Source organism: Halichoerus grypus, chromosome 5 (genome assembly GCF_964656455.1).
Source record: "Halichoerus grypus chromosome 5, mHalGry1.hap1.1, whole genome shotgun sequence".
In the NCBI taxonomy this organism is placed as follows: Eukaryota; Metazoa; Chordata; class Mammalia; order Carnivora; family Phocidae; genus Halichoerus; species Halichoerus grypus.
In genome coordinates, this window is record NC_135716.1 from 84,477,377 (window position 1) to 84,491,702 (window position 14,326).

Consider the following 14,326-nt stretch of genomic DNA (forward strand, 5'->3'; position numbering starts at 1 on the left):
ATTTGAGGTTTTTAAACCTAAGAGAAGTGGGGCGCCTGGGTGGCTCAGTCGGTTAGGCAGATTGGTTAAGCTTCTGCCTTCCGCTCAGGTCATGATCCCACGGTCCAGGGATTAAGGCCCACGTGGGGCTCCCTGCTCAGCGGGGGATTCTGCTTCTCCCTCTCCCTCTGCCTCTCCCACCACGCCCCTCCCCCCACCACGCCCCTCCCCGCACGTGCTCTCTCTCTTGCACTCTCTTTCTCTCAAATAAATAAAAAAATTCTTTAAAAAATAAAAAAATTTTAAAAATTAAATTAAGAGAAGTAATTTTAAAAGAGTAAGGAAGAGAGAAAATCAAAGAATAAGGAAGTTAAGGTAAGAAGCAAAATGTAATTACAGTGGACAGGATCAGGGAAAAAAAGTTAAAAGACAATGCAAAAACAAAATTTTTGTTATTTATTTATTTATTTTAAAGATTTTATTTATTTGACAGAGAGAGACACAGCGAGAGAGGGAACACAAGCAGGCGGAGTGGGAGAGGGAGAAGCAGGCTTCCCACCAAGCAGGGAGCCCGATCCCAGGATCCTAGGATCATAACCTGAGCCGAACGACTGAGCCACCCAGGCGCCCCAAAACAAAACAATTTTTAAAGGAAAGGAGAGCAATGGGGTAGGAAAATAGCAGGGAGGAGAGTGAGACACATCCTCTTTCCTTCTGTAAGCTTCACTTTGTTTTATTCCCACCCCACATCCCCCCAACAGCTGATACCCCCCTAGTCACAGTGCCCCACAGCTTCTTTTTGAATTGTGCTAAAGACAACAAAGTACCAGGGTCAATGGGCCTCTGATGCCCCCCTGCAGGTCCTCAAGGCAACTTGCTCTCCCTTTTTTAAAATATGACTTAACAGATTATAATTAACCTGTATATATAAACCCAGGTCCAACAAGATAGAGCAAATACAGGTTTCAATAGTGTATGTTTCTGGGAATGACATGAAGATTATGCTCTGGGGGCACCTGTGTGGCTCAATTGGATAAGCATCCGACTCTTGATTTTGGCTCAGGTCATGATCTCAGAGTCCTGCTCAGGGGGTAGTCAGATTGGGATTCTCTCTCTCCTTCTGCCTCTGTGACATCCCCCACCCCTGCTCGCTCTCACTCTCAAAATAAAAAAATAAATCTTTAAAAAAAATTATGCTCATATTAATGAAATGAGAGATTTCACCAATATTTATAGAAGACTGGCTATGATTTAGTTAAAATGCATGTAATTTGTCAGGAACAATGGGTTTGAATTCCTGCTCTATAACTTACTAATTTCGTGATCCTGGGAAAGTTAACTGATCTCCTGGAGCTGTCTTCTCACCTTTAAAATGGACATATCAAGACAGACACCACAGGGTTGCTGTGAGAATTAAATGCGGTATTATGGGTATAAAGTGCCTCATTCAGTATCCAGTACCTGAGAGCTCCTCAACAAGTGGTCGCTCTCACCACCTCATTCCAAAGAGGAAAATATATTAAGAGTTCTGTATCTCTTATGATACCAGAAACCAAGGAAAATGTAAGTAACAGCCATGTTCTTTTGGAAACCAAAAAGGTTAAAAACAATGTATCACTGTGTAAGGCTCAGCTTTGACGTTTTCCTAAACCCTTAATAAGACAGTGGTCCTTAAAGGGACAAACTATTAGGTATTGTGATGGACACAACTTATTAGCTTATTGAGGAAAATTAGCCACAAGTGTACGGGGAAATAAAGATGTATACAATCTTTCTAATTATTCAAAGGATGTTCATAAATAGCCAAAAATTTTACCTACTGACTACAAATTCGGAAGATTTAGGCCAAAAGTCAATGGAAGATACAGATAACTGCCTAAAAACACCTCTTGTAGGCAGAACAGAAGGCCCCCAAAGATGTCCACAGTGTAGTCCCCAGAATCTATGAATGTTGCCTCATGTAGCAAAAGGGATTTTGCCGGATGTAATTACATTAAGGAACTTGAAATGAGATTATGCTGGATTGCTGGGTAGGCCCACTGTACTCACAAGGGTCCTTAAATGTGAAGAGGGAGGCAGAAGAATCAAAGGAGATCTGGGATAGTAGCAGGGGCTGGAGTTACACCTTTGCAGGCTGGGGGCCCAGCACCAAGGAGTGAGGGCGCCCTCTAGAGGCTGAAAGGCAAAGAACCCGACTCGCCCCTAAGTCCTCCAGCCCTGCTGACACCTCAGATTTTAGCCCATGAGACACACGTTGAGCTTCTGACCTCCCCAACTATCTTTGCATTGTTTTAAGCCACTAAGTCTGTGGCAATTTTTCAGAAGCAATAGGAAACTAATACACACTATCTTGGCTGTTTCAGGTTAATGTGCAGTTTTGGTGAGAACATACTGAACAAAATTGTCAACAAATTCTGTGATGTTCCATCTGTGTGTTCTCAGTGTACCATAAGGTAATTTCAAAAGAAATGAAAGGGAAAAAAATGTAATAGATAAATGGAAGGCAGAGTTACTATAGCCTACTTGGAAGTACTAAAACCACAAACTTTATGGAATGTACAGCTGCAAACAGTTCCACACAAAGACACAAAGAGGGGTAATAAAAAACTACAAGAAGTCCTAATGTATTTCTCTATGAGCTGGGAAGATGGTCAGTGGATTATTAACTGTGCTTAAAGCCCACCTCTCCTCATACAGAATATCAGCCTAAAAAACCACATTTACAGTTTCTCGAGCGAAAGAAAGATGAAAAAAGGCATACCTTTGACAAAGAATGTCTCATAAGCAAACAGATCTATAATGTTGGTGTCACTTCTCAGTATCTATCAAAATTTTTATGTAGGATTAGCTGAACTATATATAAGTTACAGTACATTTTTCTCTGAAATAGGCCAGATGGTCAGAAAGCTATAGACCTATTGCCTCCCCTGCTGAGTCTCTCCACTCCCCTTAAAGTGCTTTCCTTGGACTTCAGTACCACCAGCTTATACTGAGGGACATTACACGGTAGAGCTGTATGAGGCTTCTTGCTGTCCTTGTGTCATTGAGCGTGTTACTCGTTGCATTATATAGAATTCCCTCGGTGAGAACCCCTGTATACATTCATGCCTCAAGGTCTCAGTACCAGAAACAGGTAAGCTATTTCTAAGCAGAGGGTGGTTCTTTTTACCTCTTATGGAAATATAACATATATGACATTATACATTTGTCAAAAACCAAATACAACATAAAGAGCAAACCCTAATATAAATGATGGACTTTAGTTATGGCATCACTACTGGTTCCTCACCTGTAACAAAGGCAAGCTGTTAATAATAGGGGAAACTGGGGGAGAAAGGGTACAGGAGAACTCTCTGTACTTCCTGTTTAACTTCTCTGTGAAGCTAAGATTGCTCTAAAATATCAAGTCTATCTAAAATATCTATACAACAGGGCGCCTGGGTGGCTCAGTCGTTAAGCGTCTGCCTTCGGCTCAGGTCCTGATCCCGGGGTCCTGGGATCCAACTCCGCATTGGGCTCCCTGCTCATCCGGGAGCCGGGTTCTCCCTCTCCCTCTGCCGCCCCCCCACTTGTGCTCTCTCGCTCAAGCGTGTTCTCTCTCTCTCAAATAAATAAATAAAATCTTTAAAAATAAATAAATAAAATAAAAATAAACTATCTATACAGCAAAGCGCACATATCTGCAGAGCAGGGGATTCAGCAGGGGTGGTAGCAGCAGTTTTTCAATCTCTGAATCCTCACCTGAAACCAAACAGACAGGGGCGCCTGGGGGGTGCAGTCAGTAAATCGTCAGCTCTTGATCTCAGCTCAAGTCTTGATCTCAGGGTCGTGAGTTCAAGCCTCGCATTGGGCTCCACTTTAAAAAAAAAAAAATCAGACAAGCAAGTGGATAGCAAAACCAAAACCTCATGGACATTCACCGTGTGGGGAGGAACTTCTGGCCCTATCCAGGTCCCTCTGCCTGGACTAAGGATCAAACTGACATGAGACAGGTTAACAGGAGAAAATCAAATTTAAGTTCATATCTACGGGGAATCCACACAGACACGGAAATTCCAAAGACAGTCAGGCAGAATGTGGTATATAGTAGTCCTGAGCTAAGGAGCAGGGAGTAGGGCCTGGGACTTCAAAGGGAAGAAATGCAATTCACAGGAAGCTGAAAAAGAGTACATGTTTGGTAAACACACATGTGCTGGGCCACTCAGAAACAGTGGGACACAGAGGACTTTGATCAAACAGGCCTTGCTAGGTTCCTCCCTGCCTACCAGACCTAGTTCATGGTAAATGTAGTTATCCATGGTGATAGCTCTTTTCTGGAGCAGGTTCTCTATCTCAGTTCTTCTCAGGTAGATGTGGGGGAGGTGGAGAGCTTTTCCTGAATCTGCTGGGTTTTGATTGCTTTTTAACTTAAAATAATCTTCATGCCAAAGTGACCTGTTTTGGGGTGGCCTGCCCTTGGACCCTCTAACGTAAAAGTAGATGGCAGAATATCCCCATGAACCCCAAAATAAAAGCAAGTAGAGATAAATCAACAGTCACAAAACCCACACAGTATCAGCATCAGTACGGAAGAAGAATGAAGAAATGGAGGCAGTGTCTAATGGACCCAAGAACAGGAAAACTTCAAAACAGCAACAGACCCAGAAGGCCCAGCTGAAACTGGGAGAGATTCTGCTCTCTCAGTATTAGGTGAGTGCAAGGAGCCCTCAGTAAAGACCAAGGAGGCTGAGCAGTCTGGCCCCTATGAACCATCAGTACCCATCTCCCAGGGTGTCCTTCCAGCACAGAGAGGAGGCAAAGGTCCTGATCAGGGAGGGAAACAGAGTCCAGAAATCTCAGAAAGCAGGCTCCATGTTTTTAACATCACACCAAACAGCAGAGGGAGCTCTGTGAAGTTGGAAACACTTTCTTACCTCATTCTAAAAGTTCAAGAAAACTACTTTCATATAAAAGTGAGCAACAAAAGAGGACTTAGGTTGAATCATCACAGTTTTTATAACACTAATTTTTATTTTTTATTTTTTTTTAAGATTTTATTTCTTTATTTGACAGAGAGAGACACAGCGAGAGAGGGAACACAAGCAGGGGGAGTGGGGGAGGGAGAAACAGGCTCCCCGCTGAGCAGGGAGCCCGATGTGGGGCTCCATCCCAGGACCCTGGGCTCATGACCTGAGCCAAAGGCAGACACTTAACGACTGAGCCACCCAGGCACCCCTAACACTAATTTTTAAAAAGAGTTAAGGAACAGAATAATATTGGGGCGCCTGGGAGGCTCAGTCGTAAAGCGTCGGCTCAATGGGTTTATACAAATGGACATATACATGTAACCACTGTCTGTCTCAAGAATTGGAACATTACCAGCATCTTTGTAGGTTCCCATGTGCCCCTTCCTTATCAATAAACCCTTCCCTAAAGATAACACAATTTTGACTTCTATCATTTTAAATTAGTTTTGCCTGGTTTTAAAGGTTGTACAAATGAAACTTCAACCTACTCTTGTGTGCCTGGCTTTTTTTTCACTCAATATTGTTTATGAGGTTCACCAGGCTGTTGTGGGAGGCACGGTCCATTCTTTATCAATATATTAAAGAAGTTGTATGAGTTTACCACAGCTTATCTGTTCTACTGCTGATGGGTATGGAGCGGCTTCCACTTCGGTACTATTATAAAAGAAGCTACTCTGGACATTCTTTTCCTTGTTTCTTTCACTCACTTCTGTTGGGTGTAAGCCTAGGAGTGGAACCGCTGGGTCATAGAGAATGCATATGTTCAGCCTCAGCAGATACTATCCAACAGTTTTCCAACGTGGTTTTTATCAATTTATACTCTTACTAGCAAAGAATGAGAATTCCAGTTGTTCCTCCAAATCTTGGTATAAATAAAAAATTTGGTATTGTCAGGGATTTTTTAGTACCCATTCTGATAGGTGTATATTGGTTAACTTGCATTCCCCTAATGACTAATAAAACTGAGTACCCTTTCATTTGCTTATTGACCACTGGATATCCTCTTTTCTGATGTACTTGATTGAGTCACGAGCGCGTGCGTGTGTGTGTGTGTGTGTGTGTGTGTGTGTGTGTGTTAGACTTTTCCTTATTGATGTATAGGTGTTCTTTAATTACATAAAGCCAGGGCGCCTGGATGGCTCAGTCTTTAAGTGACTGCCTTTGGATCGGGTCCGGGATCAGGCTCCCCACTCAGCGGGGAGTCCGCTTCTCCCTCTGCCCCTCCCTTCTGCTCATGCTCTCTCTCTCACACACAAAAATAAATAAGTAAAATCTTTTAAAAAATAATAATTACAGGGGCGCCTGGGTGGCTCAGTCATTAGGCGTCTGCCTTCGGCTCAGGTCATGATCCCAGAGTCCTGGGATCAAGCCCCGCATCGGGCTCCCTGCTCATGTTCCCTCTCTCGCTGTGTCTCTCTCTGTCAAATAAATAAATAAAATCTTTCCAAAAAAATAATAATTACATAAAGCCCTTCGTCAGATGCATTTTTACAAGTATCTTCTCCTCTGAGGCTTGCCTTTTTACTCTCTTATTGGTATCTTTTGATTAATATAAGTTCTTAACTATAATTAAGTCCAATTTATCAATATATTTCATTTATGGTTAGAGATTTTTGTATCTTGTTAAGAAATACTGTTTCTACTTTAAGGTCTTAAACATCTTCCTCTATGTTCTCCAAGTTTTATTGTTTTACCTTTCCTGTTTATGTCTATAATCCATCTGGAATTGATTTTTTTTATTTTATTTTTAAAAATTTAAAAAAATAAAAGATATTTATATGATAGAGCATGCGAGCATGAGTCAGGGGGAGGGGCAGGGGAAAAGGGAGGGGCAAACTCCCCACTAAGCAGGGAGCCCAACTCAGGCCCTGATCCCAGGACCCTGAGATCATAACCTGAGCTGAAGGCAGACACTTAACTTACTGAGCCACCCAGGCACCCCCATCTGGAACTGATTTTTGTGCATGGCGTGAAAGAGGGTCAAGGCTCATCTCTTGCCATCAGCTATCCAATGGATTCAGCACCGTTTGTTAAAAAGAACGTATTTTCCCTGCTCTGTTGCAATGACACATTGGTTGTAAATCAGGTGTCCATATATGTGTGGGTCTGTATCTTCATGCTCTTTTCTATTCCATGGATCTGTTTGTCTATCTCAAACCTAATGCATCCAAAGCTGAATTCCTGATCTTCCCCCTAAAACCCATTCCTCTTACTATCTGCCTTGTCTCAGCTGCTGGCAGTTCCATACTTCCAATGCCCAGGCCAAAATCCTTGGTCTCATCCTGACTCCTTTATTTTTCTCACACTCCACTTGCAATCCATCAGCAAATCCTGTTGCCTTTACCTTCAAAATAGATCTAGAGTCACTACCTCCATCACTCCCTCCCTGGTCCAAGCCACCATCCTCTCTCATCTAGATTACTGCATTAACTTCCTAACTGGTCTCCTTGACTAGTGGTAACTGGTTGGATGTGAGGCATGAGATAGAAGGACTCAGAATGCCATCTAGGTTTCTGGGCATGAATGATGGAAACTGATTTCCAAATGGGCTAAGGAAGAAATTGGTTTGGGGGCAGAGGGAAGAAAGGACCCCCTCCTGTCAACTGTCCACCTAGTGGCCAGGGTAATGCTGTTAAGTTAGCACATCATGCCCCTGCTCTACATAAAAGCCTCCAGTGGTGCCCCATTTTGCTCAGAGTAAGAGCCAAAGTCTTTACGATGACCTACAAAGCTCTGTGTAATTTGGCTTCCATTAGCTCTTTCCATATAATATTCTCCTTCACTCATTTTTTTGTGGCCACAGTGGCCTCTTTGTTATTCCCTGAAAAACCAGGCAAATTCCTGCCTCAGGGTAGTTGCACTTGTCCTTTTCCAGAAACCTCCCTTATTTTTACCAAGTCTTTGCTCAAATGTCATGTTTTCAGGGATCCTTTCCCTGATTACCCCCATTCTAGTACTCCCTCTCTGCTTTTCCTGCTTTATTTTTTTCCTTAGTTCTGATCACCTTCTAACTCTGAAGTCAACAAAAGCAATGTGTTGAGAAAGACCAAGCCAGCACTCTTTAATGAAAACCATATGGTAAAGGAATGAATCATTACATCCATAAGGACTCTTAAAAAATTTTTGTATATTTTGTTCACTGCTATATCCCCTGCACTTAGAAGAGAACCTAATACATAGATATTCAATAAACATTTGATTAAATAAATTCAGCAAGTGAATCAATGAACCAAACTTGTCTTAAAGACCTCCAACATTTAATGGCTTAGTCAAGGAAGATTAACCTTCAAAGGAGACTGAGAAGGAACAACCCAGAAGATGGAAAAAAAAACTGAGAGTCTCTCATGCCCCAGACACAAAGGGGAATTTCCTGAGTGCTACAGTGTCTTTTGTTATTCATAATAGGCCCTTTCAACCATACCTGAGTGTAAGCTAGTGAAGTGACTCAAGACAGAGCCCCTAGGTATCTTCAGGACTGCAGAGCCAACCATGGGACTGGAGGGTTGGAACTTTCAGTCCCACCTCTAGACCTCTGGAGAAGAGAAAGGGGCTGGAAATTGAGTTCAAACACCAGTGGCCTGTGATTTAACCAATCATGCCTACATAATGAAATCTCAATTTTAAAAAAACAGGGTTTGGGGGAAATTCCAGGTTGGTAAACCTGAGGTGCTGGGTGGGTGGCATGCTCAGAGAGGCATGGAAGCTCTGCATCACCCCCTCCACCCACACACCTTCCTTGGATTTGGCTGTCCCTAAGTTACACCTTTTACGATAAAATTGTTATGGTAAGTATGTGATTTCCTGAGTTCTGTGAATTATTGAACTCAATGGGGAGAGGGGTGTGAGAACATCTGAATTTTTAGTCAGCTGGCAGAAGTGAAGGTAGCCAGAGTGCCCCATTTGCAGGTTGCATCTGAAGTGGGGCAGTTGTGTGGGATTGAGCCCTCACTCCACAGGGCCTGAAAAAAAATAGTCACTCACCAGATTTGAACCCAAGCTTTTTACCAGAATGTATTTAAAGAGTAGCCAAGGTTGTGAGATTGCACTCCGTGAAAAGAAATAGAGCAGAGGATAGATGTCCCAAGATGTAATGAGAAAGTTGATGACTCTACATAGAAGCAACTTTCCAGAGACCCAAGAATTAAACTTGGATGAGGTGGAGTTAAGAGAACCAGAGAAAAAGGAAGCTTAAAGAAAAGAGATCAATACATTTAACTGCTGCAAAGGACCCAAGTAAGAAGAGGCCTTCAAATCCCCACTGAATCCGGCAGTTGTGAATGACAATTCGGTAGTACCTGGGGACAGAATATAATGGGTTGAGAAATGCGGGGTTTTTTTAGAGCTGGGCTGTGGCAGAAGAGAGGGGGCAGCACTGGGAAGGAGGGTGTCCGCTAGCATTATTGTTGTTTTGGGTGAAAGAGCAGGTTTAAACAGAAAGGGGCCGGGTGTAGAAAGCACCAAAGGGTAGGTACCATCCCCCTTCTCCCCCGCTCAGGAGTCTGGTCACCAAGCAGGTTGACAAGTTTATTAACTTGTGTTGTTTCAATGTTCTTAGCATGTATAGTTGATATTTTCTCTGTATTAAAGAAGAAAGGACAACAACAAAAATGAACCTCATTTTTAAGAACAAACAGTCCTTTCTTCTGCTGCAGCGGCTGCCGCCCCTTCTCCTCACAGGGAGGCTTCTGGGGGGGGCAGTGAGTCCATTCCCATCTGTGTCCTGTTTGCTTGCTCCCACCCATGCCACACACCTCTCCAGTCTGGCCACCAGCCTCTCTCCACCCAAGCAGCTCTGGGGGAGGCCTCACGTGTGCTCTGTGTGAATAAATCAAAAGATATTTTCAAGTCTTTCTCTCAAACTCCTGACTTTTGCCCACTGGACATCTCCAACTCAACAGATATTCCTTCTTCCCTCTGCCCCCAAACACACTTCTTTTCCCACTTCGAACAGTACCCTCTACTCTCAGGCACATCCCTAATTCTAATGCAATTTCCACAAAGCCTCCACGGTGATCATTCTAAAATACAGACCAGATAATGTCACTGCTCTAATAGGACTCCTGTGGCTCCCCACGGCCTAGAGTAAACACCAACACAGTAGTATGGGTGGTAATGGTCCCTCGGGATCTGGAAGACCCCCCGCCTGCTCCTCCACCCTCACCTTTCCCTACATCCCCTTCCCAACCAACGCCGAACCCCACAGAAACCACTGGTGGCTCCCTGGACTTGCTGAGCGACTCCCCGCATTGGGGAGTCATTGGCGAGTCATTGGGAATTGCTCCTGGACACCCTGCACCTGCAATGTCCTCTCCTGCTTCACCTGCTGGGCCAACTCCTCTTGGCCCCACAAGACTTAACTCAGACTTCAGCCGCTCAGGGACTTAGTGACTTACACAGGGACAGTTTTACTATTAACCTATTGCAGCTTTCCTTTTCAAGACTCGTGAGCCATTTGGGCGAGTGCCCAGTCCTAAATGGTTTCATACAGTAGCAAAGGAAGTATGGCCTACAGTAATCCCACAACTACGGAAGTAGATGTTTCTTTAGTCACGTGTCGGTGCCTTAAAATCTGTATTGAGCATTTATAAGTATTTATTTTTTAAAAGATTTTATTTATTTGAGAGAGAGAGAGCATGAGTGCAGGGAGGAGCAGAGGGAGAGAGACAAGCAGAGTTCACATTGAGCACAGAGCCTGACACAGGGCTTAATCCCACAACCCTGAGATCATGACCTGACCCAAAATCAAGAGTTGGATGTTTAACCCACTGAACCACCAGGCGCCCCCATTTATAAGTTGTTGGGGTTTTTTTTAGATTTTATTTATTTATTTGACAGAGACACAGTGAGAGAGGGAACACAAGCAGGGGGAATGGGAGAGGGAGAAGCAGGCTTCCTGCGGAGCAGGGAGCCCGATGCGGGGCTCGATCCCAGGACCCTGGGATCATGACCTGAGCCGAAGGCAGACACTTAACGACTGAGCCAGGCACTCTATAAGTATTTTTAAATGGTGCTTTTTATTAGTCATGGCATACCAAGGCAAAAATAAGCTTTCTTAAAACATAATTCTGTAAAGAATGGTGTTTATCCAGCTCAGCAGATCCCACTCACTATCAGAATCTTCATCTAACAGCATGGTTGGATCTATCAACCATCTTATGGGAGACTTTAACTCTGAAGTCAGCAAAAGCAACGTTGAAAAAGACTGACCCAGCACTCTGTAGTAAGAATGACATAGCAGAACATTCTTAGGAATGCATCCTAACATCCAAGAAACCATACCTTTGATGATAGCACCAGGACATATAATTTTCTCCAGGTGTTTCCTCTGTAAAATAGGGATGATAATGGTTATCTCACACAATTATCCTAATGATGAAGTGAAGAGAGCTTTGAATTAGAGATAAAAGTTGGGAGCATCAGCATATAGATAGTGTTTACATCCATGAGAATTGATGAGATAATCTAGAGATAGGGGGTTAAGAGAGGAGAAGAGTCCTCAGCCTCTTTCCAAATGTTTCCCATTCATTGGTTCATTCGACAACTATTTTCTGAGTGCCATGATCTGTCCATTACTGTGCCAGACACTAGAGATGCAGGGCTGGAGAAAGCTCACAGTCTCCTGAGGGAGGCAGAGGGCACACAAATATATACTTAATTATAAACTATGCTAAGTGCTTTAAGGGAAAAGTCCCAGCTACTGTGGGAGAACTTAACAAGGACCTAATTCGGATTAAATAAAATACGGAATGTGCAGCACCTAGCATTGCCTCTGACACACTTGTCAGGGAAAGATCACTAAGGAAGTGACAATTCTGCTGACACCGGAGGATTGGTTGGAGTTAGCCAGGTGAAGAGCTGGGGGTAAGAGCACTGCCAGAAGAGGAAAAACATACAAGAAGGCCCGAGGCTGGAAAGAGTCTGGGGTATTCCCTGAAAGGGAAACCATGTGGGGAGCGCGATGACGGTTAGAAAATGACAACACCCTCTGTCTGGCCACTCAAGGCAGAACCTCCCTCTTGCCTCTTGGTTAAAAGGATGATAAGAACCATCCAATACCTCTAGATACTACAGCAACATAGTAATGATGCACACGAATTGCATCTGCCTGAAACAGTCCTCTTTCTAACCTCCCCTTTCCTCACCACCTGCTCCCCACGACCCGCACCCTTTGCCATCCAGAATCTCACTTTGGCGCACGACCCTGGGGATAACAATTCCTTGGCATGATATAGTCAAAGTGCTGAATGGGAAAAATCTGCAGCCAAGAATACTCATCCAGCAAGACTATCATCTGGAATAGAAGGAGAGAGAAAGAGTTGCTCAGACAAATAAAAATAAAAACTGAAGGAATTCATGGCCACTAAACCAGACCTACAAGAAATATTAAAGGGGACTCTTTGAGTGGAAAGGAAGATCATAAGTGAGAGTACGAAAAATAGGAAGCACAAAAGCAGATATTTTGTACAATCTATAAAAATCAGTCAAGGGAGGGCCGCCTGGGTGGCTCAGTCAGTTAAGCGTCTGCCTTCGGCTCAAGTCATGATCCCAGGGTCCTGGGATGGAGTTCCGCGTCGGGCTCCCTGTTCAGCGGGGAATCTGCTTCTCCCTCTGCCCTTCCCCCTGCTTGTTCTCTCTGTCTCTTATCAAATAAATAAATAAAATCTTTTTAAAAAATCAGTCAAGGGATTCACAAAATAAAAGGATATAAAATATGACACCATATACCCATATACCTGGGTGGCTCAGTCGGTTAAGTGTCTGACTCTTGATTTCAGCTCAGGTCACGATCTCAGGGTTGTGAAATCAAGCCCCACGTCTGGCTCCGTGCTGGCTGTGGAGCCTGCTTAAGATTCCCTCTCTCCCTCTCCTTCTGTCCCTCCCCATTCCCCCCCCAAGACAAACAAACAAAACAAAACAAAACAACAAAAAACCTCCCAACAAACAAAAGTCCAGAACCAGATGGCTTCACAGGTGAATTCTACCAAACATTTAGAGAAGAGTTAATACCTATTTTTCTCAAACTATTCCAAAAAATAGAAGAGGAAGGAAAACTTCCAAATTCATTCTGAGGCCAGCATTATCCTGATACCAAAACTAGATAAAAACACCCCTACAGGCCAATATCTCTGATGAACATAGATGCAAAAATCCTCAAGAAAATACCAGCAAATCAAATCCAACAATAAATTTTTAAAAATCTTTCACCACAATCAAGTGGGATTTATTCCCTGGATGCAAGGGTGGTTCAGTATTTGCAAATCAGTCAATGTGATACATCACATCAACAGGAGAAAGGATAAAAACCATATGATCATTTCAATAGATGCAGAAAAAGCATTGGACAAAGTACAACATCCATTCATGATAAATCCTCAACAAAGAAGTCTAGATGGAACATACCTCAACATAATAAAGGATACACATATATATATATATATATATAACCCACAGTGAACATCATACTCAGTGTGGAAAAACTGAAAGCTTTTCACCTGAGGTCAGGAACAAGTCAAGGATGTCCACTCTCACCACTGTTATTTAACACAGTACTGGAAGTCCTAGCCTCAGCAATCAGACAACACAAAGAAATAAAAGGCATCCAAATTGATAAGGAAGAAGTAAAACTTCACTATTTGCAGATGACATGATACTATATATAGAAAACTCTAAAGACTCCACCAGAAAACTACTAGAACTGGTAAGTGAATTCAGTAAAGTCACAGGATACAATATCAAGGTACAGAAATCTGTTGCATTTCTTTTTTTTTTTTTTTAAGATTTGTTTATTTATTTGACAGAGAGAGACACAGCGAGAGAGGGAACACAAGCAGGGGGAGTGGGGGAGGGAGAAGCAGGCTTCCCGTGGAGCAGGGAGCCCGATGTGGGGCTCGATCCCAGGACCCTGAGATCATGACCTGAGCCGAAGGCAGACGCTTAACGGCTGAGCCACCCAGGCGCCCCAAGAAATCTGTTGCATTTCTATACACTAATAATGAAGCAGAAGAAAGAGAGTTAAGAAAATAATTCAATTTACAACTGCACCAAAAATAATAAAATACCTAGGAATAAACTTAACCAAAGAGGTGAAAGACCAGTATTCTGAAAACTATGAAACACCGAGGAAAGAAATTGAAGACAACACAGAAACACCGAGGAAAGAAATTGAAGACAACACAAAGAAATAGAAAGACAGGGCACCTGGGTGGCTCTGTCGGTTAAGCATCTGACTCTTGATTTTGGCTCAGGTCACCATCTCAGCGTCATGAGATTGGCCCCGCATTGGGCTCTGTGCTCAGCTCGAAGTCTGCTTGAGATTCTCTCTCTCTCCCTCTCTGTCTCTG

General features: G+C 43.2%; 1 long non-coding RNA gene across 1 annotated transcript in view; it reads right to left on the bottom strand.

The window, feature by feature from the left end:
* LOC118552378 (uncharacterized) overlaps positions 1-14,326 on the bottom strand; it is a 604,572-nt gene that overhangs the window by 578,402 nt on the left and 11,844 nt on the right. The gene's annotated exons all lie outside the window — the stretch shown is intronic.